At 51.1% G+C, this 15370-nt stretch overlaps 1 protein-coding gene across 13 annotated transcripts in view; it reads left to right on the forward strand.

Moving 5' to 3' along the window:
• RAI1 (retinoic acid induced 1) overlaps positions 1 to 15370 on the forward strand; it is a 134553-nt gene that overhangs the window by 23721 nt on the left and 95462 nt on the right. Inside the window, exon 2 of one of the 13 annotated variants that reach the window (XM_042853090.2) lies at positions 14122 to 14372. The exons of the other annotated variants lie outside the window; for them this stretch is intronic. The gene's annotated coding sequence lies outside the window, so the exon portion shown is untranslated. The remainder of the gene's footprint in view (positions 1 to 14121; positions 14373 to 15370) is intronic. 13 annotated transcript variants of the gene reach the window in all.

The following is a 15370-nucleotide window of genomic DNA, read 5'->3' on the forward strand; positions in this document are numbered from 1 at the left end:
GAGATAAAAGAATGGACATAACTGGAGGGAAGGCTTAGTGGTCAAAGGCTTATGATTGAATACCTCAGAGGGCACGATTCTTTTCTCATTACAGTGGTGCTCATTGGGAATAGCTCCACTGAAGGCCCCTAGATTCCCTGGAATCACAGGTTGGAATCCCAGGAGGATCGACTGGGCCCTTCCAACTTTTTGAAACAGATCAAGTGAGTTCCAGGAAGTTTATTGCGTGTGCAGGTCTTTCGGGTGATGCCTTAAAAACCAAGTCCTTGTCCGTGCTGTGTGAGCGTAAAAGAAGCCGTGGCACTAGGGGATTGTGCCAGATGTGTGCCCCGCATCTCTCTGGCCCAGCTCCTTGGGTCTGGCCCGAGAGGGCAGGACAAAGGTGGTTTAAAATTCAGTCTTTAGAGTATGCTCAACCAGCCTTAGGGGCTGCTCTAATTCACACTGGCTGGTAAGGACCCCCAGGGGCCATTACACAGCTGGTGATCACTGGTGCACAAGGCATTTTGTATGCATCCCCTTTCATCCCAAGGCACGAAATAAGCTGTCTGAAAGAGATTTAAGAGCGATATCTGTGTGAACCACCCTGGTACACTGTTCTTTACCTATGATCTGTTAGGAGAGCAGGGGAATTTTGTTGTGGTTGTAGAAGCAGCTATGGGCAGAGGCTGCCTTATGAATTCATGAGGCCCGATGAAGATGGGCCACCCAAAAGTACAGGAACGTGTCCCAGATACGGCGTATAGTTATGCCTAGCAACGTCGTGTGCCATCAATGCGCCTCGAATGAATGTAAGCACTGTTATACTGCAAAAGAGCTGAAGTCATTCTTCTAAGGGCAGGGTGTGGTGGGGAGGAGGTATGTTGCTAAAGAGAGGCTGCTCTTTGCATGGTAGTATATATTTAGGTAATGCTAACGAATGGCTATATAGCGGCTAGGTGCGTATGCGTCAGCACTGTTCTCTGTTGGATGCCTGCTCGCTATATGACTAGCACTGCCGTCTAATGGCCCACAGAAGCTTTAAGACCTGCCACGACATCTAACATAGATTCTTTTTTAGCGCAAGCAGTAGCTGGCTGCTTTGGGAGCTGACGGTTTTGAAGATCTAGCCTGGATCCGGCACGTTCGCAGATTAGCTGGTGTCTGTAGTGGCCAATGTTTTACCCGCAATTTCACTGGACTGGTATAGAAAGCACGATAGGATCCATGTTATTCCTGTGTTGTTTTGTGTCCCGCCATCGATCATCACATTAAAAATGACTCCGGGTTGAGTCTGATGCCCCTGTCTGAGCGTCAGTAATAAAAGCACTTGGGAATTTAACCACCCGGTCTTCCGTGTGATGCTCCCACTGCATCAAAGACCAGCTGCTCTGCATGAAACTTCCAGAGAGAGGGAGACTGAATGGCAGCCTTTACATCTTTGTTGCCATGAAGCATAACCTGGGTTCAGTTCCGAGTTTCACTCTCTTGCCCCCTGAGGCAGCAGATGCTAGAAGAGTTGTGGAGGCAACATGCTTAGCCGGAGGGGTTGGGGAGAGAGTGCGCTTGTCATTCCTCTGGCGTGTGGTGTGGATGGGTCCTAAAGGGATTCCCATTCCGTCCTCCATCTGGAGGAAGCGAAGTGGAAAGCATAGTCGTGTGGGACTATTCCTAATACCCACGACAGGGTTCTCAAGTGTTTTCATAGAGTGGACCACATTTTACTAAATAAAATAAATTAATAAAAATAAATTAATGGAGATATCCCATCTCCTAGAAATGGAAGGGACCTTGAAAGGTCATTGAGTCCAGCCCCCTGCCTTCACTAGCAGGACCAAGTACTGATTTTGCCCCAGATCCCTAAGTGGCCCCCTCAAGGACTGAACTCACAAACCTGGATTTAGCAGGCCAATGCTCAAACCATTGGAGACTTTTTTTGGACACCTCGCCTTCTTTTCACACTGACATGTTCACCTCCTCCCTCATTTACAATCCTCTGAACAACCTCCCCTCCCAATGATTGTGCAACACCCCAGGGGCAATAACAGCAATAGCTTACATGGAAAAATAATATATGTCAGGAAAGTATTTAGTCATCTTTAACTGTTCAGCTGGTGGCTCTGGTCCCTTAAGGTGGTTCTTGTTTTCTCTCCTTCTTGTATTATGTAGAGGCGACTTCTAGGCCAGGTCCAGGCTAGGAAATTAGATCAGTATAACTATGTTGCTCGGGGGGGTGTGAAAAATTCATGCCCTGAGCAACACAGTTAAATCAGCTTAACCCCCCGGTGTAGACAGCGCTAAGTTGATGGGAGAATTCTCCCGTCGACATAGCTACTGCCTCTCGGGGAGGTGGATTACCTACACCGACGGGAGAGCCCCTCTTGTCGGTGTAGGTTGTGTCGTCACTAACGCGCTGCAGGGGTGGAGTTGCAGTATTTGAAGTATAGACCTGCCCCGAGTGAAGGTTGCAAGCCTGGCCGCTCTTCTTTGTTTCCAGCGGCTTCTATAGATACCAAGGCTCTTTACAAGGAAGAGCCTGCAGGCCCAAAGAACCAACTGGAAAGTTAAGCCGTGAAATCAGCTCTCCACAGGCTCACGGCTAACTGTTCTGTGGGCCACTTTCTGAGAACTGCCGACTTGGCCTAACCGTCCATCCCTCCCACATATATTACAATGGTATCTGAGCCAGTGCCGACTCCAGGGTTTTGGCTGCCCCAAGCAGCCCAAATAAAATAAAAAATAAAAAGCCGCGATCACGATCTGCGGCAGCAGTTCGTCGGGAGGTCCTTCGCTCCGAGCGGGAGTGAGGGACCGTCCGCCGAATTGCCGCCGAATATCTGGACGTGCCGCCCCTCTCCGGAGCGGCCGCCCCAAGCACCTGCTTGCCAGGCTGGTGCCTGGAGCTGGCCCTGATCTGAGCACTTATCTAAGGCTTTACAAACATTAATAGCAGTAAAGACATGGGCATAACTCACTATGACTGTTTTTAGAAACTAAAGGAATCACGTGGTATGGTATGGTGGCTGAGCAGGGCTCAGATGAGTGGCAGGGCTCAAATCCCTCCAATGCCGCCCCTGCCCTCTCCCCATAGTGATTTTCCTTGGGTTAATAGTAAGCAAGAAAATCCGTTATGGCAGTTTAACTGCCACTCTACAAACCTTCCCTGCTCCCCCCTTCCCTCTCCTTTGTGCAAGGGGGTTTATTTGCATAATACAATTGTTGTCAGAGGCTGATTTGCATAAAAGACATGGAGGAAAGACCACCAAGGGGCTGGCTGGGCCAATAAGAGGCCTTTGAGGGGAGTCTTAAGAGAGCACCAAAGCGGAAGTTGGTAGGGCCTCATCTGGGTACAGCACTGGTTACCCGATCTTCATAAGGATATGGCAGAGAAGGACATGGAAAAACTCTCCTATGAAGAGAGATTGAAAAGACTGGGATTGTTTATTGTTGTTAACCCTTATTGAGATTGCAAAGTCTAGCACTCAAAAGTAAGGAAATGCTAGTATTAAAGGTGCTCGTGCAACCTTCATTCAGCCCCTTTGTGCGTATGCTTTATGATACAGTCTTTAATTACGTGATCATGTACTATTTTTTTCCACAGGACCCCTGCCTCATTCAGTGCACAGAATGGACAGTACTCACTTAATAAGCAGCTGATCAATACTTGGTTTTCTCCTTATTGTTCAATATCTGGCCCCAGGCCTTATATACTGCATGCTAGTCAGACCCAGCTCTGAAGACAGAATTATTCATTTTCTCATGGGCTTTTCTCTGGTGCTCATCACTGTAGTATCTGACTGCGTTGCAGATGTTAGTGGATTTATCTTCACAATATCCCTGTGACGTGGGGATGGTATTATCCCCATTTTACAGCTGGGGAATTGAGGCACAGAGAGATTAAGGTAAACAATTTCCACTAATTTTGGGTGCCCAATTTGAGACACTTAAGCCCTGGTTTTTCTGAGTCCTTAGCTCTGTATGTTCAAAGCCCAGCTCCAGTTGTGAGCGCTCAGCACCTCTGCAAATCAGACCCCAGGGTATCAAGTTGGGCACCCAGAAAATGAAGCGCGCACAATCAGTGACCACCTCTGAAAAGTTTGGTTTAAGGGACTTGCCCAGAATCAGAGAGAAATTCTGTGGCAGAGGCAGGGGTAGAATCCAGTGCTCCAAGGCAGCTTTCAACCGCCTTAACAGTGAGATCCTCCTTTCTCTTCCTGCAGTCCCCTGCCTCGGTCACTACAGACCTTTTCACTTCTGCAGCAAATAAATCAGGATTCAACAGACAACAACCTCCTTCATTACACAACCCTGACTCATCCCCAGGGCAGATCCATCCTGGGCATTGAATGAAGAAGTCCTGTGGAAAAAATAATATGCGATCATGTAATTAAAGACCATGCATGCTTACAAGGGTGCCAAATTAAGGTTGCAAAGGCACCCTTAATTTTGGCATTTCCTAACTTTTGAGTTTTTGACTTTGCAACCCTAATAATCTTCATTTAATATGTGTGTGTGTGTGTGTGTGTGTGTGTGTGTGTGTGTGTGTGTGTGTGTGTGTGTGTGTGTGTGTGTGTAATTTCCTAGGTTTTAAAAAAAGCAAACTGGGGGAAAAAAACAGAAATTCAATCATGTGGCATCATATTGACACCCACATGGGTCACCAGCAGGGTTTAGATCCACCACACAGACCTCTGCAACTTGTGCTAACAGAGTAACTTATAGCAGTAGTAGGTTGTCATCTACGTGAACCTGCACTAGAAGGGGATAAGACACACCCTTTGCCAGTGAGTTTAACAGATATTTACTGACAGCAGAGGAATGGTGAGGCTCAGGAGGGGAGCGTGCTAATGGGCACAGAATTCTCTGCCTGTTTTCCCCCAAGCTTGACCTCTTCTGCTCCACCCCCTCCAACCTGTCCTTGTCCCAGTCCGTCACTTCCCCACGCTTGGCTCTTGTCCGAGTTCCATTCTCCTAGCCTACCCATCCCAGTCTCCACTCTTCAAGCTTTTTCATCCCAGTCCCAGTCTTCTTGCGCAGCCAGTTCTCAGGCTCACTCCGAGTCCTAATCGCTCTCTGCCATGCCCAGTCTCTCCCCCTCCCCACACCCAGTTCCAGCTCCCCCCTCCTGCCACATCTCGTCCCCAGTCAGCCCCAGTCCCCTCTTCGTGGCTCTTGTCAGATATGTCTCTGGCCTCCCAGTCCTAGTCTTTCTCCCCAGGCTCCTCATCCCCTCTTAATCTCCCCAGTCCTCCCTCTCCAGTTCCTTGTCCCAGTTCCCCGCTCCCTGGCTACTTTCCCCAATCTCTCTGCCCAGCCAGTCCCAGTTCTCTCCCTGCACCTACTTGTCAGATCTGCCTCCCCTCCCTTCTGCCTGCCACGGGTTCCTACTCCCAGTCACCTTGTCCAGCAAGTTCCGGTCTCGCTCCATCCCCCAAGCTCCTCGTCCAATCTGAGTGTTTCCCCCATAGCCAACAGGTCCCCTTGCCCATTTCCCTCGCCAGTCCCAGTCTCCCCACACCACAGTTCTCCGTCCCAGTCTCCTTTCTTGGCCTCCTCTCCCCTCCAACTCCCAGTCCCAGTCTCCATGTGCAACCCATCCCACTTTCATTCCCGCTCCATCCCTCCAGTCCAAGTCTCACCAGAATCCTTGTCAGTCTACTCCCTTTCCTCCACTTGCTCTGGCGTCTGGCCACTCTGAATTTGAATCCTCTTCTACTCTGCCCAGCTGCCAGCAGGTAGTGGGAGGGGGGTCACTGAGAGCACAGGACAGGCAGGCTCCCTGCTCTCAGTTCGGTTGCCCAGCCCCACCCCAGCTGGGATCAGCCATTACAGGCAAAACCCGGCTTTGCTCCTGTAGCCCTGGACTGGAACAGGCTTAGTCGTGGAGATGGCAGATGTGGGGTTAGACCAGATGACCCTAGTGGTCCCTTCTAACTCTATGATTCTATGTGTAACCCACATGCATTATACTGCAGCATTTGATTTCTTTGACCCAGAGAAAGGGAGTGAAGCAGGGGGCAGAGGACGTGGATTTTTGTTGGAATACTCTGTGTCTCTGCGCATATGCAGAGGGCAGGGGAAAGCCAATCAACTAGAGAGGCCCAGCAATTCCCAGAGCTAGGATGCGGGTGTCAGTAGACGTACTCGGTACCTGTTTCGAATGCTGTATAAAAAGTATTCATTTAGGACGTGCAGTCTTCCTGGCCCCACATATATTCACCATCTGAGAGCAGAGCCTATTAGAGCTTGGGGAAAAGGTTATAAATGTCGGAGTTAATTAAAGACAGCCCTGTGGACTCCGCTGCTGATGGAGGCAGGACAAGAGATGTCTGTTGCAGGGGGGGACAATACCCGTATCATTTTGGATCCAGATGAGTGCTATTCCAGATCTACTTACTAGGGAAAGCCTCCATTTAGACAGTGTGGGCGAGCGCAGTGTGTTTTCTGGACCTAAATGGAGAGCTAGGAGGGGAGTGTTTTTCACGCCTCGAGGCTACAGAGCCTAAAGAATTTGCATTTAACTGCTTTAAACTAGGATTTTGTCCAAGTTAAAGAGAGAACAGAGTAGAGCTCAGTGAGGTGAAGGTATGTAAAGTCTTACCTGACTTTAGCTGGGCTTATGGGGAAAAGATAGTGGCCTGTTGAGTGAAAGTCTTCTAGAAATCCAGGGATGGATACTTTATATGCTGATCCCACTTGGGCCCAGCAGCGAAGGAGACCAGTCAGCTACTAACCCAAAGACTGCATGGATCCCCACACTTCTGCTTGCTGCCGAGGCTCTGAAATGTTTGGAAAAGAACTCAGATGCTGCCGTTATTCTCAAGCCCTGAAGAATCCAGGTGACACAATACCTGTTACGGCCCCACTATAGAGACCAAGCCTTCATCTCTGAGAGAAGATGACAGGGGAGAGTGTATACTAAAGTACGGAAGCGTAAATGTTCCATCGAAACCTTGCATTTAAATATATGTAACAGCAGCAAAGTAGGGAAGCCTGGAGAAGAACCAGTAGATTTACTGCCTAATAGCTTATGTTTTAAAAGTATTCCGAAATAGTCCAAATACCATTAACCGTGGTTTTGTGTGTAGTAAGTGATTGTTTACTAACAAATTGTATGTCGTACTAAGACATTCAACTGGCTGGAGCAGCTGCATTCAGGGTTTTGCATAAATAGCCCTGAGGTTTAGCTGTGGGCAATGCTTTCTGAAAAGTCCTGAAAAGAGAGAGCTCTGGTCTGCGGTTCAGCAAAGGATTAGAATGAGGTGCAAGAAAAAAGGGTGAATTCAATGGAGTTAAATATATTCCTTCAGCACCCCCGTCCCTGTGGGGATGGCAGAGTCTCAGTCTCGTCAGCAGTAGGATCTGTGAGGGGATGGACCATGCTCAGTGAGGACAGAATCTTGAGCCATTTTAGTTGCTACAGTTGAATTATTCTCTACCTAGCGTGTGCAAACTGTGTTGTTTTTTTCTCCTCAAAGGCTTATAACTTGGCCACACTTGGGTGGATTTTCCCAGGGACAACGAAAGGCACATCCTTGACACAAAGGCCAACCCCCTGCCAAATTTCAAGTCCCTGCTCCAAAGCATGGGGGGTGCTAGAGCTGTTCAAAGAAAAGGCCACCAGAATTTTTTTATAAGCGCAAAACCTATTTTTCCCTGCCCTTGTTCTTGGAAATGGCTGAACTGTTTTGACTGTAATTTTCCAAAAAATATCACCCCGAGGCAGACACCTGACATGGAAAATTTCAACCCAGATGGTTAAAGTTTGGCAAGGTTATGCACAACTGAAAACCAGGTCTTAAAATGGGAAGTGTTGGGCAACTTTAATAATAGACAGCACTACCAGTCTTGCCTGTAATAATGAAGGTCTAGAGAAGGTGGATCAAGAGTTACTGTTCTCCCAGTCTCATAACACAAGAACCAGGGACATTCAATGAAATAAACAGGTGGCAACATTCAAAACCGACAAAAGGAAATACTTTTTTGTGCAACGTGCCATTAAACGGTGGAACTCTCAGGAAACTCCTGAGGCCAAGAACCTAGCAGGGGTCAAAGAAGGGTCAGATATTTACATGGATAACCAGAATATCCAGAGTTATAACAGTGCTAACAAAAACTTTGGAAGGGATATAAAATCTCATGCTTCAGGGTTCAAGACAATCTCGAACTGTATGAGATTAAGATGTGACATTCAAGGAGGCAGATTATGCTACATCTGCCTAGCGCATGGGGTTTGTGAACCTTACTCTGAGTATCAGGTGCTGGAAATATTGGAGACAGGATATGGGGCTAGAAGGACCTCGGGTGTGATCCCATGTGGCAATTCAGATGTTCCTAGGATGCGGCCAAGTTCGAAGGGACCCAATGGGAGGAGCGCCCTTTGAGCACGGTTGTGTGGAAATGGGTGCCATGCTGCCCCTAGGATAAGGGCACAACCCCAGCTTTGTAGGGGAGAGGGGAACAGCTGTGGAAAGCAGTCTCAGAGACAGGCCATGGAAGAGGCAGCACAAAGCTGTAGAAAAACAGTAGGAAGTGGCTTTGGAGGGAGCCACAGATGGAACTGAGGCCTAGCTGGAGAGAAGAGGAGATGACGGACATCTGGGCCTCTTCTCTCTTGATTTCGGAGCCAGGGGCCAGTCCCAGGAGACTGGGACAGAGCAGAGCTGCCGCTCATCTGAGAAAGGAGAGAGGTGAGCAGGGCTTTGCACTGGGGGAAAGTCACCTGGGACAGTATGTAAGCCATATCTAGGCTTCAGAGCCCAAGCTGCAACTTCAGAGTCGGTCATCCTGGGCTGGGTATTCGCTCCAAAATGCTGTGTAGACGACCCTACAGGACTGAGGGCTCAGGCTTCAAGGCCGCCATTGGGTTCTTACTGGACAAAAAGAAAGGTTTGTGGTTTAGGTCACAGGGTCTCCTTGGCCGCCCAGAGTAAGAGCCTTAGATCTGGTTTTCGTGTTTTAAACCCCTCACCCTTATATACCTTCTGGGACATCTGCTCCTCACGTAGGGGCTCAAGCCCCTGATTTGGGGAATGGCTCACCGCTGCCCTTAACTGAGTACCTAGCTCTTGTGCAGCGCTGTTCATCAGCGGATCTCAAAAGTCTTTACAAAGGGAGGCAAACACCATCGCAAGGGTTTAATGTCTCCGGGCGGAAGACAAGCCGTCCGTCCCTTCCTCGAACTTTGTTTTGCCACATCTATACTATCCCTTTCATGATTGCAGCCCATACGTACGTGATATACAGAATCAGCCCAGCACTAATATTTATCCCAGAGGCACAAATCTCTGAAAATAATGCGTAATCATTCCTAAGGTCCTGACACCAGCCTTCACCGCCGCATCACAAAGCTCCTGCCGCAATTGTGGTATGCGTGTGTGTCAAATCACGCCTCCCAGATAAAAGCTGCTCCACAGGCCCCTTTTGTACCAGAATATGGAGCCTTGAAAATGTGCAAGAAACAACAACATGTAGGACATCACACAAAGCTGACCCACTGGGGACTCAGAAAAACCACAAGGAAGAGGGCTCGACACGCAAAAATTGTTTTGTTAACAAAGCGTCGTTGATCCATTTTTGAATCAGTTTGGCTGGAGTGGTAAAAGTCCCCATGTGGAGACAGCTGGAAAGGGAAGAAGGGAAAGGGAAGAAGGGAATGAGGCAGGCTGACAACCCATCAGATAGCTTTATAGGATGCTACGTGCGAGATGCAACCAGCAGCGCATTCCTTCATTGGACAGGGTGGGGCTCCGGACGCTGGTTACCTACGACTTGTGGAGGAAGGGAGGGTGGAAGACTAGACATCCCTTCTGAAAGTCACCAACTGCTTTCCTTGCATGACGTGACACTCCAGGTCTGTTAGTGGCATTGCAGCCTCGCTGGAGACTGCGTGAGTTCTGTTCCCAGATTTGCCACGCGCTCTTGGTGTGGTCTTGAACCAAGACGCTTACCCTGTCTGTGCCTGTGTCCCATCATCCCCATTGCAGGGTGTGTTCACAGGGACTAGGGGTGACACACTGTTTGGGGTTGGGGGAGGTACAATTGGAAACAATATTCATGGTCTCCCCCGGACCCTCCAGGAGAATCCACTGAGATTCCCAAATTCTCAACTACAACGAAAGGTCTTGCATCACCTGACCTTTCTTCCATCTCCTCTCTTGGGTGAGTCTAGCCCACTCCTGCCCCCGCTGGCCAGGTGGTGAGGAACGACTGCTCTACCAATCCAGCGAAGGGGTGAGATTGGGGCCCAGCCCTAGATTACCATAAAATGGCAGCATTTACTCACTGTGCCAATGTTCGTTTGGCCAGTTTTTACAAGGCCTAAATAAGGAGAATCCACCAGGGAAACGTGAGGTTTGAAATGGGATCATTCTCATGAAGTTGGGATCGTCCTGTTTTCATCACTGCTTAGAACCTGCTCCTGCTCCCGTGGAAATGAGTCGACGTTTTGCAGCCGACTTCCATGAGAGCAGGATTTGGGTCTGAGTGAGGATTTTGAGTGAAATCCAGTGTATGTTTGGGGTGGGGGCCTCGGGCAGTAACATTGGTTTTTGGTGTAAAGGTGCAGGGTACGGCTAAGGCATAAGGGGTGGAGAGAGGTAATATCCTGGGAATCTCAGGTGTCCCAGAATGCCATGTCTGGGAGAAAACCTTAGACCTACGCTTTGCAGTTGGCCTAGCTCCTCGTTGATGTTGGAAATGAGTGAGGGAAATTCTATGCTTGAATGCCTGGGGCCTCTTAGCTACAGCACAAGCTAAACATGAGATGGTTTATGCTAGCAGACTGTGCTGCCACTGTAGCTGTCTGCTCTTACTGCAGATGTCTCCCCAACAGCTCCTGCTCTCTCTGCTGCCTTCCCTGCCTGACCTGAAAACTCCCTGATGGGGCTTGCTCCCGCTGCTGCCTTCTGTCTTTTGAGGGACCCAGTCCTGTCCACTGTGTCTGAATTCCTGATTACTTGCTAATTGCTTGACACACTCTGCTCGCAATGCAAGAGACAGGCCCCGTGTCATCCTCTGCGGTTTGCTAGGAGAGCATATGAACCTCGTCTTGCCCTGACTCGAAAGGGATGAAAAAGGAGGGTGTTTGATAGGAGGAATGCAAAGACTTCAGCTCCGTTTTCTGTCTCCGCATCTGCTGCTGTTGGAGAGCCCTTTGCACGTTGTTTTTCGCAGGACTATTTTCTTTTAGAGATGCCGTCGTGGAAGAACACCGTGGCCTTGGTCGTGCATGGCCCTTGTAAGTGGAGGATGCCTATGGGGACTGGACTAAGCGCTAGGCATAAATCACAAGCCCTCTGCCAGCCCACGCCTCTGCTCAGCGACGGGTGAAGATGGGGCAGGGTGTGGGCAGACAGTGGGTGTGTCAGACGGGGCTTGCGATCAGGCTTAATCTTCTGGATGTTTATGAAGCACTGGGGTGCAAGGGCCTCCAGGCACAGTGCCCGGAAGCAGCAGCGCTCTGGCATCTAGACCTGCCTAACCTCCAGCTCCTGTGGGTTCCTTTCCCTGTTCCCCCTGCTGCGACTCTGGCTTTTGGCTGGGGGCCAGGGTGGGTGCAGCCAGTGGCTGAAACGCCCTTTCCTCCTTCCCCTGCCCGCCAGCCAAGGAGACCCCTGCTCTGAGGTCCCACCAGAGAAGCAGGGGCGGGGCGAGGGAGTACTAGCAGCCTGCATGGTAAGCAGAGAAGGAAGGAAGGCTGCCAGCCTAGCAGGTGTGTGAGGGATTGGGGTGGGTGGAGGAGGACAAGGAGCACGGCTGGGCGGAAGGGGAGAACTAGGGGTAGGACTGAAGGAGTGCAAGGACAGAGAGGTGTATTGACCAGACGGAGCAGGAATAATGGCAGCGGGAAGATGGAGAATTGACGGCGTATTAGTAGGAAGCTGATTCATTTGTGTGTGGGTCACTGATGGCTTTGGGGTGCCCATTGGGGGATTTTACACGTGCATATGTACATTTATTCTGGGTTTTGGCTGAGCCAGGGCAGGCAGGACTGCTGGCAGCTTATTAGCTCCAGCCACTGCTGCTGCTCCCATTCCCTCCTATACCAGGGCCTGCTGCTGAGTGGTCAGTCAGGGTCTCCTCCCTTTGCACCCTCACCTGCAGGCTCCTCCTTTTCAGTGCTGGGAGCCGGGGTGGGGGTGGGGGTTGAAACTGGAGAGCGGAGGCAGCAGATTCCTTGATGCTACAGGGTATATGGGACTTAAATGGGTGAGTGCCTGGGGAGGTGCGTGACCAGATGTGTGATCGTCGGCATGTGCACGGCTGGATATGTTAATGAGCGTGGGCACCGTGGCGCATGCATGCATGAATTCCCACACCGCATGATCATGGGAACGCAAGAATATGCCTGCAGAATGGAGGCTGTCTTGGGGGCCTGTCCAAACATTATTATGCCCTTGGGCTTAGGTGTGCACTTCCCTTTATAGCCCCCTGCCTGTAATCAGGCAGGAGTAGCTAGGTTGCTGCAGAGCAACAATTTCACCAAAGCAGGATCCGGTGCCCCGTGTTCACTGCCCTGCTCAGAGGCGCATTACTGCGTCCCCTGCGGTGTGCAGGATCGAGCCTGACTAGAGGGCTGCACTTGTGCAATTGAGAAGTTGCATGGCTGAGTATGTAATATCTTGTATTTACCTGGTGCCGTTCAACCCGCAAGGTGCTACAGCATTTTACAGCCTGCGTATATGGGTCACTGCATCCATCACTGAAATGCAGCCAACTCTGGGGTGAAGTGCAGCTCCAAGGGGAGGAAGGGCAGAATGACACTGCATGCAATTGACAATGCAGGGTGAATGTAAGTGGGTAGAATGTACGTCCCTGAGTTGGAACGTAGCCACGACTGAGGTTAACACGCCTCGTATGAAAATTGTCATCGGATCTTCGATAACAAGGTCCTCAGGCCTTCCAGAAGGCAGCAGCTCGTACAACTGGTTGGCTGTATGCTCAGAGGGCAGAGAGCCACCCACAGTATGGAAACACCAGGCCCACTTCCTGCACCACCCTCCCATCCAAGGACTGAGGCCATTTAACGTGTGAGATCTGGCAGGAGCACAGTGCCAGGTGAACTGGGCTCCAGGCAAATCATAAAGTAGGTGTGGTGGAATTAAGAAGCTGATATGAGTTGTATCATGTTGCCACAGCCACTGCGATCACATTGCGTTGACCGTGACATGTTTTTGAAGTTTACATGCCAAGCCAGGGTAGGGCTTCTTCTGCACCAGAAGAAAGAGACAGGGATGGAAGGAGTATGGGCTAGTGGCTAGAGCCGGGAAACAGAGACAGCTAGGCCTAGATTTGCAACTGACATGTGCTGTGTGCTCTTGGGCCAATCTTTGAACCTCAGTTTTTCCTTTATGAAAATGGGGATAGAATTATTGAGCTACCCCTCTGGGGGGTTGTGGGATGTGATAAACCTTTCTAAGGATGATGAGCCCCTGGAATAAAAGGTCAAAAAGAACAGGAGTACTTGTGGCACCTTAGAGACTAACCCTAACCCTAACCTGGAATAAAAGGTGTTACATGAGCACAAAGTGGATGAATCTGCAGTAACTTCACATCCAAGTATTGTGGCCGAACACCAGTGTGAACGCACCTGGAGAAGGCCTGGGTGGCTGGGAGAAAGGGGTTCGGAAGCGATTACTCGGGTTCAGACGTTGATCAGGTAGACGGCTGCGCCTAGAGGGGTTGCGTGGTTTTCCTTGCTTCCAGGCTGTTACCAGTTGTGCTCTGTGAATCCGCAATTCTGCAGACAAACTGATGTACCCATAATGGCCAGACTGTGCCAGAGTGAGGTAAATGGGGGGATCACGTGGGGCACCTTGACCATGAGGGGCAGTTTGAGAGCTGGGGGTGGGAGGGTAGTTGGTATGATGCTGTGAATTTGAAAGCTGTTCCTCGCAGCTTTTCCTCATTAACAAGGTACGCCCCTCATGGCTGGCTCCAAGGTAAACAAGCTTTATGTGAAATACCTCCCCTTCCCTCATTGAGCGTTGTGAGAATATGACAGTCTGGCACCAAGAGAAGAAATAAATGCTCTGTGATCAGCTCAGGCTCCCGCACTGAAATGTGAGGAGATCCGGTTACAGTGAGGGGGTTAGAACAAAAGCGATTTCCTTCTAGAATCAATTCCTCTCCATTTTGTAGGGAGAAGTGAAGGAAAACAACAATTGCCTCTCTCTCCCCGTGATGAAAGCTGATGGGTTTTGTGGAAGCAGCAGCCCCAAAGCCTGCACAGCGCCAGCTGCATCGCCTCCGAAGGACTCAAGCATCTTACAAAACCATTTATATTCTGAGGCTGGCTGAGAACGGAGGGTGATCGTCCCAGGAGGGATCCAGAAATAGGAGCTGTAGGACAGGTGTTTGTTCCGGTTTGAAATCAACAACAACAAAATGAGGTAGCTGAGGGCTAGTTTCAACCCTTTACTCTGTTAAGGCCTGATCCTGTGAAGTGCGGAGTGATCTTTACACCCAACTGGAGGTGGGCGTTCAGTGCCTCAGAAGCTCAGTCCCTATACAAACGAGATTTAGTGATGGGGCCTTCTACCGTGCATTAAGAGCAAGCCAGCTAGAAAATCCTAACCCCTTAAAAGCACTTTCCGTAAAAGGACAGCTGTACCAACATCACATGCACTGATTTCCCTTTAACCCAGGGCCGGCTCCAGGCACCAGCTGACCAAGCATGTGCTTGGGGCGGCACCTTATAAGGGGCGGCCAATGTTGGGGTGGCGGGGGGCGCTCGTGGTATTTTTGTTTTTGTTCATGGGGCGGCACTCGAGGGTTTTTTGTTGTTGTTTCGGTGGCGCGGCGCTGGGGGGGGGGCGGGGGTTTGGGCGGCGCGGCCTGGCCTGGCCTGGCCTGGCCTGGCCCGGCGCTCGGGGGAGGGGCAGTTGGGTGGCGCGGCGCTCCAGGAGGGTGGGGGTTTGGGCAGCCCAGCGCGGCGCTCGGGGGTTTGGGCAGCCCAGCCCGGTGTGGCGCTGGTGAGGAGCGGAGGTTTGGCCGGCACGGCGCTCCGGGGGTTTGGGCGGCGCAGCGCGGTGCTCGGGGTGGGGCGGGGGTTTGGCTGGCGTGGCGCTCCAGGGGTTTGGGCAGCCGAACGCGGCGCTCGGGGCTTTGGGCAGCCCGGCCCGGTGTGGCCCTGGTGAGGAGCGGGGGTTTGGGCAGCGCAGCGCGGTGCTCGGGGTGGGGCGGGGGTTTGGCTGGCGTGGCGCTCCAGGGGTTTGGGCAGCCCAACGCGGCGCTCAGGGGTTTGGGCAGCCCGGCCCGGTGTGGCGCTGGTGAGGAGCGGGGGGTTGGCCGGCACAGCGCTCGGGGGGGTTGGGTGGCCCGGCGTGACGCTTGGGAGAGGGGGTTTGGGCGGCCCGGCCATGCGCTCTGAGGGTTTGGGTGGCCTAGC

Source organism: Chrysemys picta, chromosome 10, assembly GCF_011386835.1.
Source record: "Chrysemys picta bellii isolate R12L10 chromosome 10, ASM1138683v2, whole genome shotgun sequence".
NCBI classification, from domain to species: domain Eukaryota; kingdom Metazoa; phylum Chordata; order Testudines; family Emydidae; genus Chrysemys; species Chrysemys picta.